Source organism: Hermetia illucens, chromosome 2 (assembly GCF_905115235.1).
Source record: "Hermetia illucens chromosome 2, iHerIll2.2.curated.20191125, whole genome shotgun sequence".
NCBI lineage: Eukaryota > Metazoa > Arthropoda > Insecta > Diptera > Stratiomyidae > Hermetia > Hermetia illucens.
Window position 1 is genome coordinate 132,206,213 of NC_051850.1, and position 13,717 is coordinate 132,219,929.

The window sequence follows — 13,717 nt, forward strand, 5'->3', positions numbered from 1 at the left end:
TTTTAACATTTTTATATCCGTATATAGCTACAAATCCAACAACACAAATACTCCTTCATATTTTTCCAAACTACGAGACATACGTACATATTACAGCCGTAGATATTACGCTCACCCTAAACAATCAAATTGATTATTTCCGAATACTGTACACATATAGGCACGTATATAAATTGATCGTACCCATATTTCCAATTTACTTCTTATATCTATCTGACTATGACTAAAAACTAAAACAAAATAATCCTTTTCCACCCAATTCATACGAACTAACTTCGTTGTGGTATTGACGAATTGATATGTGATGATGACGTCATGCATGTTGTAGAGTCCGCGAAATTCACAAAAAATTGTAAAGTTTCACCCCTTATAACTTTGTTAATAATAGTTGGATTTTCTTCAAACTTGACCGAATTATGCACCATGTTCTTCATTACACCTATGCTAAATTTTGTACTTCTGCGATGAACATAAGGGGGGTGCCGGGTAAATTTCTAAAATGTGGAAATATACTATTATTAACTTTATTTGTGTAGATATCGGGGCCGGATATATTTTGAGGCCTAGATTTCATAGAGATGCACTACTGTGTTGTTTTTCGGATTTTTCGGTTGGATAGGTTCTGAGAACGAGACCTGTTACACTTTTCGATGGTCATATTTTGAGCCCTCACTCCCCTATGTTTCACCCAATATCAAATATTGAACCAGTTTCGAAAAGTACTAATTGAGACCCTTCATTTGATACCCCACATGGCTACATTCTGTGAAAAAAAAATTTTGCAGCCTCCTTTCACCTGTATGGGGAGCCCCATTAAACTTAACACAAAATGGCGCCAGTTGCTGCATGTAAAGGGAACGGTAGATCACATACTCTTACCAATTTCGTGACAATCGGTCCAGCCGTTTCCGAATAAATCGGGTGTGACAGACAGACAGACAGACATCGAATCGATTCTAATAAGGTTTTGTTTCACACAAACCCTTAAAAAGGAGATGATTAAGATTCCAAAGATGGGCAACCGGTTTGAATGTGCCAACTGGAGAGGTATCTACCTGCTCCCTGCTGTTGCAAAGATAATAGCTGAAATTATCCTGGAACGCATCATTTCGAAGGTTTGATCGACAGAGAGTAGACTGGCTTCCGCTCCGGATCCTCTTGCATTGATCACATCAACACTTTATCGTTCCTTTTGGAACAGTCTGTGGAGTTTAGATCTTTGCTTCACCTGCTCTTCACCTATTTCGAGAAAGCTTTCGACGGCATATACACGGACGATATTTGGCGTGCTCTACGCGGGGGAGCATTCCAGAGAAAGTAGCAGCTATTACAAGAGTGACACGTAGTGTATGGAAGAAAATCCCAGAGGAATTTGAAGTTCAAAGTATAGTCCGCCAGCGAAGTGACACTCACTGTCATTCGTAGATTACAATTATTCACCAACACCTGTCTGCGTCGTATCGTGAGATTACTTTGGCCTGATGTTATTACAAACGAAGAACTTGGTAGGAGCACAGGCCTGACACTCGTACACGACGTGATCGGAAAACGGAAGTGGCAGTGGATAGTTCATAACCTACTGGCTACACAATGCAGTCGAATCCACCCTCCCAAGATGGAAAATGAATGAATCGGCCCAAGGGCACTTGGTGCAGAACAGTAGCACACCTCTACTCGCGTCTCGGGTAGTTCTGGGGGAACTGAAGCTCATTTCGACTGAGGATACACGTATTAAGGAAAATGTGGCTTTGTGTTAAGGAAAGGAGATTTAAAATGCGGAGCCATGAAGGATAGTGCATACGGGAAAGGTCCTTTTTGAAAAAGAGGGACTGGGTGAATTCACGCTGTACAGCTGCAATGGCACGACAGTCACTATTGTGGACGGGAGGGCTGGATAAAGGTAAAGTTGATGCAGGAACTAGACATTTTGTAAGCGCGTTTGATGATGTCAATGAAGTGGGAATTAAAATCAAGTTTGTCATCCAAGATTATACTCAGAGCTTAAAAGGAGTGTCCGGATAGCTCAGTGGTTAGAGCACTGGGTTGTCATACGGAAGGCCGCGGTTCAAATCTCGCTGGTGGCAGTGGGATTTGTATCGTGACTTGACGTCGGATGCCAGTCGACTCAGCTGTGGATGAGTACCTGAGTCAAATCAGGGTAATAATCTCGGGCGAGCGCAATGCTGACCACATTGCCTCCTACAGTGTTCTGTAGTGTACCGTTACGGTCTTGAATGAAGTGCTCTAACACACTTCAAGGCCCTGATCCAATATGGATTGTTGCGCCAACGATTATTATTATTATATTAAAAGGAGTTGTCCATCAAGAGAGTAGGAAAGATTTAATCGAATAACACATTCAGTGGCATTTGCTTACATTCAATTTCAGCTTGTGAACAGAGCACCAATAGAACAGAGTATCAAGTTTGGATTGCAACAGAGCACAGTCCAGCAGAGACGAAACAGAGGCAAATGATTTAAGGCCATTTGTCTAAGATAGGTGAGGAGGACGGGAGGTCATTGAAAAAAAAAATTGGAATAATAAAGGGCCTAGGATGGAGCCTTGTAGAATACCAGAGGGATGAGAGAAAAAATGGGATGAGTAAGCATGAGAAGAAACTACAGGAACGGTATGATAGGTAAGAGGAACCATTCACCCAAACGAAGTAAAGCCCCTGGGCACTAGATCCGCCTTCACTGCCATTTTGAAAATCTAGAAATGCAACACCAAGATTAAACTGATACTAAGATGCTTTCTGTGTTGCTATATGAGAATAGCACATGAAGAATATGCTCCATTGTTAGCCAAAAACCCCAAAACCTCGTGAACATTTGTCTGCGACATGTCATCGGGGTACGTTGGCCTCATACTATTTCGAACGAGGAATTTGGCCGAAGCACAGTCTAGTTATCCATGGGCCATGTGATTAGAAGGAAATGGCAATGGATGGGTCACATATTAAGGAGGGGCGACAACAATTCCATTGTTGGCTATTCTATTCAGTGGAGATCACTCTCCCAAGATGAGTTGCTCAAAGAAAACCACAGCGCCACAAGAGCAAAACAGTGGAAGAGGCCTGGCTGAAGGATCAGATTGACGACTGAGCGGGTCCTACGCTTGGCTGAAGGATCAGCTTATCATATGCCTGTCAATAAATGAGGCAGCCAAGTTGAAGCACTTGCTGACGTTTGGCGATCACACTCCTAGCCAGCTATTTCGGGAAATAAAGCAGCAAATGGGTGAAGACGAGGATGGAACTGAGCTTCTTATTGCTTCAGTGACTGCCGGAGAGCACGCAGGCCATACTAGCGTGTGCCGACGGCAGTCGTGTTCGCTGCTACTGCTTACGAAGTACACGAGGAGCACGCACGCCCCATGGTGGTGGACTTAAGAAGACCAATGACCGCATGGTGATTAATAGTAGACGAGGCAACACGTCGCCTTACAGCAAACTCCATGTCCATTACAATTTACGGTTACCGGCAAGTACGCGTGAGTCTTGGTTGGCGTAAGACTTTTCCTTGGCGCTTCATTTTGGCCGACATCACTGTCCTCTTATTAGGCGCGGACTTTCTGTTTCACTATGAGCTATTGGCGGATATGCAGTATAGGTCCATGGTAGACTCAACGGCCTCTTAGGTCGTCAGGGAAAATTTCAAGCTACTCACCCAACACCCTTTCATTTTTGAAGACTTTGCCGATCTACTTATTCGTGCACTTCTTCAAAAAATGCCGCAACATTACTACCGAGCGTAGTCTTTCTGAGCAAGTTAAGCATAATGCTTAGCTCCACATCAACACTACTGGCTTCTCAACCTTCTCGAAGGTGCGTTCTTTAAGACCCCAACTAATTAAGCAGGGTATATACATATCTTCCTACAGCAGTTGGTTGTATTCATTCCATCTGGTCCCAAAGCCCAAAGGCCCAGCAATTTACATACCCTTCGGACTCTTTTTAGTTCATACAGATGACTTTTGGCCTGTGCAATATGGCGCAAACCTTCCAGAGATTCATCCACTCTGTAGTATGGAATTTCCACTCCTGTTTCGTCTACTTGGATGACATTCTGGTCGCATCTTCTATCGAGTCCGAGCATCTGACGCATCTCAAGTGCATCTTTCAACGTTTCTATGACAATGGCCTAATTATTAACGTTAAAAAGTGCATATATCTTCGACAGCAAGTGAAATTTCTACTCCATTCCATTACCCCTGACGACTTACAACTCGACCCAGACAAAGTGCAAGCTATTGCAAGCTTTTCCCTGCCAAATACGATCAAAGACCGTCGATTTCTGCTCAAAGCCGCTCAACACTTGGCTTTACTTAACGCCTTTCTGTCTGGTCCTAAGACGAAAGAATTGTGGGAGGTTGTATGGTGTCCAGAAGCCGTTCAAGCGTTGTTTCAAACCAAGTAACAGTTGGTAGATGCTACCCTTTTGGCATCCCCTCAACAAGATGCACCTCTAGCCATGTTCGTCGATGCCTCAGACACCGCAATAAGCACTGCTCTTTACTAGATGGGGAACCAAAGCTGGTAACGGGTTTCTTTTCAAAACAGTTGAATCCGGCTTAACGGAATTACAACAACTATGATCGTGAATTAGGCGAGTATATGAGCATCAAGTAGTTCAGTTTTTCCCTTGAAGGCAGGTCGTTCACCGTGTTTACGGCTTTTGCTTTAGGACAAATGTTTTTGGCTTATACATTTGCCTTAAGGCACAAGCTCGACAAAGCGTCTCTTCGCCAATTTTGACATTTAGCATGTGTTCTTTAAAGACAACTTAGTCGCGGATGGTTTTTCTCGGATTTTTGAGATCAACACCACAGCCGCTCTCGATTTTTCGGTAATCGCTGCGGCGGTTCCACCCCATACATCTCGACATTGCAGGCCCTTCGCGAGATTCACACGGCTACCAGTATTGCCTAAGGCAATACCTCTGAAGAGCATTACAGCACAGTCATGTGCTGAGGCCCTCTGTCTACAGTGTATTCTACGCTTTCGAATGCAATTCGAATCCACTCCTTTCTCAGAGCTCGGAGAGTTCCTTGGAATCAACAACACCTCCTAGTTATTTTTATGGATAGCAATCAATAAGCACTTGGGCATGTCACTGCGGCCACTTATCCGTAGACTTTAATCTCATGGTGTCCTAAAATCTACATAATTCATGCAGTTCTTTTAAAGAAAAATGCCAAATGCAAGCTGCAATCAAACATAAAATATAAGCAGGTCTCCAGAGAGCAATTAATATAGTTCAGATAGTTGAAATGAATTTCATGAGTTGAGCAATTTGCATGAGATGACGTAGGATAGTGGCTTAGCCTGTTGTCACTGGATCACACCGACATAAGCTAGGCATTCGAATCGACTGTGAATTGTGCAGAGTTTAATATGCTCAAGTTCATAATGTTTATAAAAATAGTTGCTGCAATCAATGTGAGGAGATGCTTGTTTGGTGGGGGTTTCCCTGGTTATAGGGCATTTATTACACATGACTAGTTTCTAGCTTAAAGGCTTTGTACCGTTATTGGCTTAGGGTTGTAGTTTTGGATGCTGCCTGGGAAATGTACTAAATGTTTCCAGTAGATGATTATTCGCCTTTTCATGGTTTTTAGTGATTTCTCGCAAAGGTAGCTCCATGATAACTGTTTAGCCGTACTCATGCTTTTCTTCAGAGCCTTTTAACTCTTTGTAGCGACCCCAGTCTTGTGTTGATTCAATATACAGAACTCAAATGAGAAGAGCTTCGCCGTTCTGATTTGTTTTGACAAATCTGAGTTCCACTGTGGCGTAGCATCCTTTTGGTCGAACATCTCTCTCATGCTGATAGTGTGATCATCTAGGATGCTTTTTCAATTCAGGAAATAGATTTGATAAACCTTCTAAGGATCGGGAGTAGGTCGCTCAGTGTCACTTTGTTCCTTGTTCAGTTGCACCCTTACTACGAATCCTATGTATTAATGATATCATTCATTCTTCAACTAGAGCCGGTATATTCAAGTATGTCACTATAGTATCGATAGCTCCTAGCCCAGACTATGACAACTTTAGCTATTATTTTTGTAATTGCAGGAAGCATATAACTCTCCAAATGTTGCATTCATTGCGCGACCACTTTACCAGAATGTTAACGATCATCTCTATGCTACACCCAGTAGAAAAGATCTCAAATCCCCAGGATTTATAAGCTGCTCAACTCATGAACAGTTGCGAAGGGAGGTAGTCAGGGTATACGACTTTATTCCGATTGAGCGCTTTGATGGCAATGATAATTTCGTTTCTATTTAAATGAGCAGAACGTAGCCGCATGTTGCAATGGATGCTAATCACGATGAAGTGCTGAATAGTTGAATGCAATGATGGAATTCCTTTTGTCATGGTATACGCTACGCTCCATTTCTCGTACTCGACCGCGCTAACGGAGCTCCAGTGCAAGGCGCTTATCCCTGTTCGTAATAATTAAGAAAGTTCTCGGATTTTTACTCTCATCGATCTGCAAAGGTGGTCAAAGGGTAGTATAGGTCCCACGGTGAAACGTGGATTGGTATCCACGATGGAGCATAAAAACTGGGAAACGCCTGCTGAACCAACACCAACATCTCTACTACCAAACCTTATCTCCACCTCTACGTGGTGACCGCTGGGAGCGGGGAGTCTCCCGCGCCTCAAAACGAGACAAATTGTACCAACTGGTCCTCCAGGTTGGGGGTTGGGTAGGGCTGACAACCCTACAGGGAAAACCGAAGCTATAACAGGAGCCTCGGACTGGACGGATAAACAACGACGAACTCGGCAAAGGAATAACGATTTGCGCATTTTCTCATGTAAAATGCGCACCCTGTGCAGAGATGAAGCTGCCAAGCAGCTAGCCGATACCCTGTTCCAATATAGGGCTGATGTAACAACGTTACAGGAGATGCGTCGAACAGGGACCGGTTCCCTGGAGAAGAGTCGCTACACCATATATTATAGCGGTCATCCAGTAAACCATGTGCTCGGAGTAGGTTTCTTAGTCAGCCAAAAAATGAAATCTGCTGTTATCGGCTTTGAAAATATAAGCGAACGGCTATGCGCTCTGCGCTTGCGAGGTAGTAGAACGAATTCTCGAAGCCTGCCCCAGATATGATATCAACATCATACTTGAGGATTTTTACAGCCAAGTAGGAAAGGTGCCTGCATTCTTACATCAAAATACAAATGATAACGGACTGCGGATTATTCAATTAGCAGTATCACACGAAATGGTTGTTGGAAGTAGCCGGTTTGCGCGGAAAGCGGTCCACAAAAATACGTGGGCCTCTCCAGACGGGACAACTTTCCACCAAATTAACCACGTGTTGATTGAACGCCGCCACCTCTCAGCCTTGATGAATGTCAGAACACAAGGGGGGGGGGGGGGCAAAATAGACTGGGATCACTATATCGTTGGCATGGTGCTTCGAGCTCGAATAACGACACCACCCATAATCCCCTCTGGCAATCAGGTGAGAGCTAGCACTGAAGCCATCCACAACACAGCCTTCCGAAACACATATAAAAGGGTAATGGATGCCGCAATAGCCGCAATCAAAGGAAATCCTGGAGATGAAGCATCAACAAATCATCTTCACAATTACCTGAAGATGTTAACATAAATACGGCCACAAACATACCTGGCCCCAGCCGCAAAAAGAGTCGGAACGGCTGGTTTGACGATGAATGCAGGCTAGCAGCGGAACGGAAGAATGCTACATACCGAGTTGCATTCTCAAAGGACGCGGGCACTTATTACGAACTCCGGGGAGCGGAGAAGCGATTCCACAGACGGAAAAAGGAAGCCTGGGAGAACCAGAAAAGTACAGGGAGCAATCGCACCAGGCACGGGAGTTTTACCAACAAGTCAGCAGAATGAAGCCTTACAAACCTTGATGTTCATCCTGCTGAGACAAAGAGGGAAATCTGATTTCCAACAATACTTTAATGAGCTACTGAACAACCAGAACATCGGCAAGTTGGAGGTCCCGCCAACTAAAGACGACAGACAAATACTGTCACCACCAAGTACAGAAGAAACAGTCCGTGCAATTTATCGGCTTAAAAATCAACAACTGGTTCATCAACTTGTGCTCAAGGTGTGGGACAGCGAATCAATGCCTGACGACCAGCAAAGAGGCATTATCTGTCTCATAGATAAAAAGGGAGATATCACACAGTGCAGCAATTATAGAGGTATCACGTTGCTGAGTACCATCTATAAGATATTCTCCGCTATTTTGCTATGCCAAAGAGGCTTCACTCCAGGCAAATCAACAACCGATCAGATTATCTCTGTGCGGCAAGCGATGGAAAAATTGTTGGAATATGGAAAACAGTTGCACCATGATAGCATAGTCAGCGTTAAACTGTGCACGGTCATGAGAGAATTCGGTATCCCGACGAAATCGATAAGACTAACTAGGCTGACCTTGACCAATGTGCGAGACCAGATAAAAGCAGTAGGATCAATCTCAAGAACATTCGACATCAACAACGGTCTAGAACAAGGGGATGCCCTATAATGCGTCCTCTTTAACCTGGCCCTGGAGAAAGTGATCCGTGATGCTGATCTTGCTGGGGTACGATCCTCTTTAAGTCTACCCAACTACTGGCCTATGCTGACGATGTCGACATCATGGGAAGAACGACACGAGACGTACAAATTGCCGTCATTCAGATCGAGCAGGCAGCGCGAGATCTTGGGCTGCACACCAATGAAGGCAAGACAAAATATATGGTGGCAACGTCAGCACCTAAAACCAACCAATCAACAACATTAAACCGCACTGATCAAACGGGAAGAATGAAGATGGGAGACTATAACTTTGAGACCGTTGATAATTTCTCCTATCTAGGGTCAAAAATCGACGATGAAATCCGGGCACGGTTGTTGTCAGCCAACAGAGCCTATTTAAGCTTACAGAGACTGTTCCGCTCCAAACGTCTCACCATAGGGTCAAAGCTCTTACTGTACGAGACAATGATCTTGCCAGTCCTCAGGTATTTTTCGGAGACTTGGGTTCTTAGCAAGAAAAATTGCGAACTCTTGGCCGCGTTCGAGAGAAGAATCCTCCGAAGAATTTTTGGCCCCCTACATGAGGATGGACGATTCCGTAGCCTACACAATGACGAAATCTATGGGCGATACCATGATCGTCCGATTGTGGATAAAATCCAGCTCAATAGGTTACGGTGGGCGGGCTACTTAATCCGTATGGATGAGGATGATTCAGCCCGGAAAGTCTATAAGGGCAATATCTATGGTAGAAAAAGAAAACGAGGCAGACCCTGCCTGAGATGGAGCGATGGCGTAGGTCAGGACGCCAGACAGCTTTTAGGGATATCGAATTGGTGGACCTCGGCGCAAAACCGGGATGTCTGGAGTTCCTTATTAAGGCAGGCCTAGACCGGATACCGGTTGTTGCGCCGTTGATGATGATGATCTGCAATCACGTTTTCTACTCAGCCAAGTCTTATGACGCGATAGAAATCAAGGAACATTTGCTGATCCTTGAGCAGGGTTTTCAGAATTTGTGTAACTTGCTCTGTAAGGTAGCTTTCCCACTGGACTTCAGCTGGAACACGGAAACGGTCCGTATTGAATACGCTACAATAGCGACACGCGAGCGCGGGTAAGCAGAATCCTTTTTGTTATGCAATTCAGAAGGCAATTCCAATATTTACAGCTGATCCGTGATACGGCCACATCGCCGGGTTGTAAAAGTGAACAGTCCCTCTTTAATGAGCGTGTGGACGTTCTAGAAACCGAACAAACCGTCTTCGACAGTCCAAGTTCGTACGTACTAGAACAATCCCCATCCCCCAAAGTGCTGTTGACGATTTTCATTATCGTTCCCTCTACTTGCACTAACTTACTTCCTCGAAAAGAAATTGTAGCCTAAAAAAACTACGTTGACACGACTTTCGTATCTTTTGACATTTTTGTGACGGAGGTTATGAATAACTAAACAAAATAATCAACCACCACATGCAAGGAAAAACCCAGCCTATCGTATCGAGCCATCAATGTTTGTGCCAATCTAGATCTTTAATAGTGGCCTGGCATGTCCATAATTTAATCTGTTCATCTCGTCCCATCAACAGGTAAGAGAGTTTTCAAACTCGCACCTCTCGTATTATGTGGAATAATAAACGAGAAAAGTAAAATTTAAATAGAAACATTCCGAACTCCCGAATGACGACTACCCAAGAACGATCTTCTCCCAATCAAAAACAAATAAACAAATTGTCCATGAATTCCAATTTGGTGAATTGTCAATGGACGACTGGATTTTGTTTATAGATTGGTTTGCCGGATTCGATTCACGTGGCTGCCTTTTCAGCGAAGTTCAATGGCACCAGCGGTGAAAACTAGCGATCGATGGGTTCCTTGTGGACAAACTGCAACATTCCACTGGGGTGAAGGGTACATAAGATATATTCAATAAAAATTTCGCAGAATAGATGAAAAACAGAATCTCTTGAGGCTGCTTTTCCAGCTGCAGCAGACTTCCGATTGCGTTATTCTGGCAAGTTAAACTGAATTGGAATTGGCCAAATACCAATGGAAAAAACCTGAAACAATCGACTCCAGCCCATAGATGCACGGAGCGTATACCCTCTGGCCGGGGTCCGAACACTAGCACTTTCGCTCCACACTCAGATTTCTCGAAATATTTCAAAACTTTTACGATGACTTGCCAAACATATTCACGGATACCCGACTCCAAACGCTGAGTTGGAGCGTCCGAATCTTAACTACATCCGTAGTGTTGGCATTTGTGGAAAAGTCGACGATATTACACGGGTTTGCTGTCGCCATGGAAAATTCATTTGACAAAATTGCACAATTGAGTTCCGCGTTCTCGCGTGGAATTGAGTAACCACAAGCGAAATATTTTCCTTCCAAAACGCTGATTCGATGAGTTCTCGATTACGTTTTGATTGTGACGCAATGGATGAGCGTGCGACCACTTTGGGCGCTTGCTGTCGATTGCGCTCGAGGCACTCACAAGATCACTCGGCGCCACTGGATTATGTTTTAGCTTTGACAATTGACTTTGAAGCTCCTTGGCTTGTCCTCCTGCTCAACCCGGAGCCGAGGAGTCGGCCATGCAACAAACTCCGTCACCACAAACAAACCCTCGCACTTTCAGCTGCCCCAGATTCGCGTTGGGAGCGCGGGTTGACAGCGGACAGCCTACTGCCCGCATTCACCCAGTCGGGGGAATTCACGAATTCACTCATAATTCTCGCACCATCCGGCGGCAAACTCACCTCCTGTTCTACACTCCAAACTAATTCACGTTCAATGCGACTGCAATCGCTTCGCCGCCCGTCCAACCTGATTTTGTACTATGCAAGAATTGGTCGCAGGCATTGCACTCGGTTCGCGCCATAAATTCCGACAAATAGGTCAGCTGCAAACATGACCAAGGGCTCGAGACGGATTTGGGAAAACGATGCACAGCTTACACCGCCCGCAACTTATGATTATTTAATCGAATTTAATTCTGGGATTAGCACAACACGATGTTTACAAAACAGCACAGAGAAAAAATGGAAAAATTTTTAAAATGGCGTGACAGCTTAGCGACGACGACACAGACTCTTATGGGACTTTACACTCACGGGATTAACACCAACGCACAACACATTAAAACAAAAGGGGATAAAACCAAATGTGGACTTGAAGCGAAAATAGATCAATAGAAAAGGATATGCACAATTTTTAGTGAATTTAGGGCGCACTTCTGAACAAGTAAAAAAGTGAAATTCTATCGCTTGACAATTTGTCAGCTCACCAAACACACTTCTTCTTCTTGTTGGGGAAATTTTCCAGGTGCATTCGGTTCTGGGGTATTTGTGGAGAAATTTCCTTTCGACATGAAGTTGGACAACGCAACCAGAAAGTGAAAATAGAAAGTGTTCTTGGAATGCAAGTGCAACGGAATTGTTCGCTGATATGAGAAGCAGGTCTGACGTGCGGATTGTTATGTAATTTCATGTTTTCCAGAATCTAAGTGTCAGTTCTGTCATCTGGACGTGAGATGACGTTAAGATAGTTGGGGGTTCCCCAATCAGGGGAAAATTGAACAGTTTATACGGGTGGAATTTCTTAACCCATGCGTAGGCGAGCACATATAAAACTGAGTTTTATGTCTATCAATTGATTCGAGGAATATATATAATGTCTTATGGAAATTGTTCTGAAATTTGTTTTTTTTTATCGTTTCACAACTTGGAAGATTATTCTAAAACGGTTTAGGTGCCCTGGAGAAAATTGTATGAAACTGTTTCATATAATAATTAGTGACGCTGTTTTTGTTGTTTGTTTAATTTTCAGTAACCTAAAAACTATCGCCGGCAGTGAGACTAGTAAACTGTGGTACCTATTTATTTTTGCTAAGTTGAAAATCGATGATTACGCGCAGTATTGAGTTAAGATCAGGAGAAAAAAGACCGCCTATTAGGCGTATCCCCAGGTACGGGGTAAGGCATGTGAGAAGCGGCTTGACCTTGTATTAGGCGTGTCCCCAGATGCCGGTAAGGTATGCGAGACGTGACCAGACCTAGTAGCTAGTACATTCTACGGTAGCAGATGATGTCTGCAAGGAATGGTTGAATCTCCTTTCAAGTAGGTCCCCAGGTGACGAATGATGAACATGTAGATATTTAGGTATGATTTATGCATTTTTTTTTTGCAAACTGCAAAGGCACGAGTTTGCATATCATTTGTGTACGACATATAATGATTATATGAAGGATGCCCAAAAGTCGCAAACGGTGGCTGACTGAAAAAAAATACATAGAAGGATAAGCTGATATGAGAGCGTTGAACGCCGCTAGATCGTATGATATCCATTATCATGGCTAAGGACAGAAAGAAAAAGGCGTGTCCCGATTGAGGAGAAACAAGCTGATTTTGATATTTCTTCGATATCAAAAGCAATGGACGAGAAGATCAGGAAAGCTCGTTTTCTTCTCCGTCTTATAGCATTTGCCCCGTTCAGTAGCGTGGATTGGATTCAGTCGAGATACTTTCGAATCGCTGTTTGTCAACTTGTAGGGATCTTTCCATCGACTTCAATGTTCAGGCCAATCTTAGGTAGGAAGTTCTTCTCAGCGCGAAAGCGCCTTTCTCCCAATTTTTCCACAATAGATGAAACCCCATATTGATCGCGACTATCCCATTTCGGATATGTTCATACCATGTTATGGCATTGATCCAACGTCACACCTTTCTCTCAATTACCGAGAAGAAGAGATCACTGTCTTTGGTAGTAGTGACGGTGGTGGGCCATCAAATGTTATGTTTTATTTAGATTCAATAGTAGATAGTGCTGCTTAAGACGATCATATAATTTTTTGGACAAGTTGCCCGAAATCAGCTTTATTGTGAGACGCTAGAAAAATACCATCTCATGAAACAGCGTATAGGGCGCTGTTGTCAAGCATATAGTGTCCTTGACAAGAACAAAGAATATGAAGATCGGTGATCAAGGGAATAAATAATTTTTTCTCAAGGGTTTTCACTTCCAGAATTGAACTAATGATTTTGCAGCTTGCCGATACGTGCTTTCAGTTCAACTGACGGCCGGATGTATTCCGGGCTTTTCTCAATCAATCAATGGGCGGACCGCATTCAACATAGATCATCATCATCAATGGCGCAACAACTATTATCCGGTATAAGC

At 43.7% G+C, this 13,717-nt stretch overlaps 1 protein-coding gene across 1 annotated transcript in view; it reads right to left on the reverse strand.

The window, feature by feature from the left end:
- LOC119648060 (histone-lysine N-methyltransferase ash1) overlaps positions 1-11,911 on the reverse strand; it is a 38,367-nt gene extending 26,456 nt beyond the window's left edge. The window contains exon 1 of the mRNA XM_038049526.1: positions 11,298-11,911. The gene's annotated coding sequence lies outside the window, so the exon portion shown is untranslated. The remainder of the gene's footprint in view (positions 1-11,297) is intronic.
- Between the last annotated feature and the right edge of the window lie 1,806 nt (positions 11,912-13,717).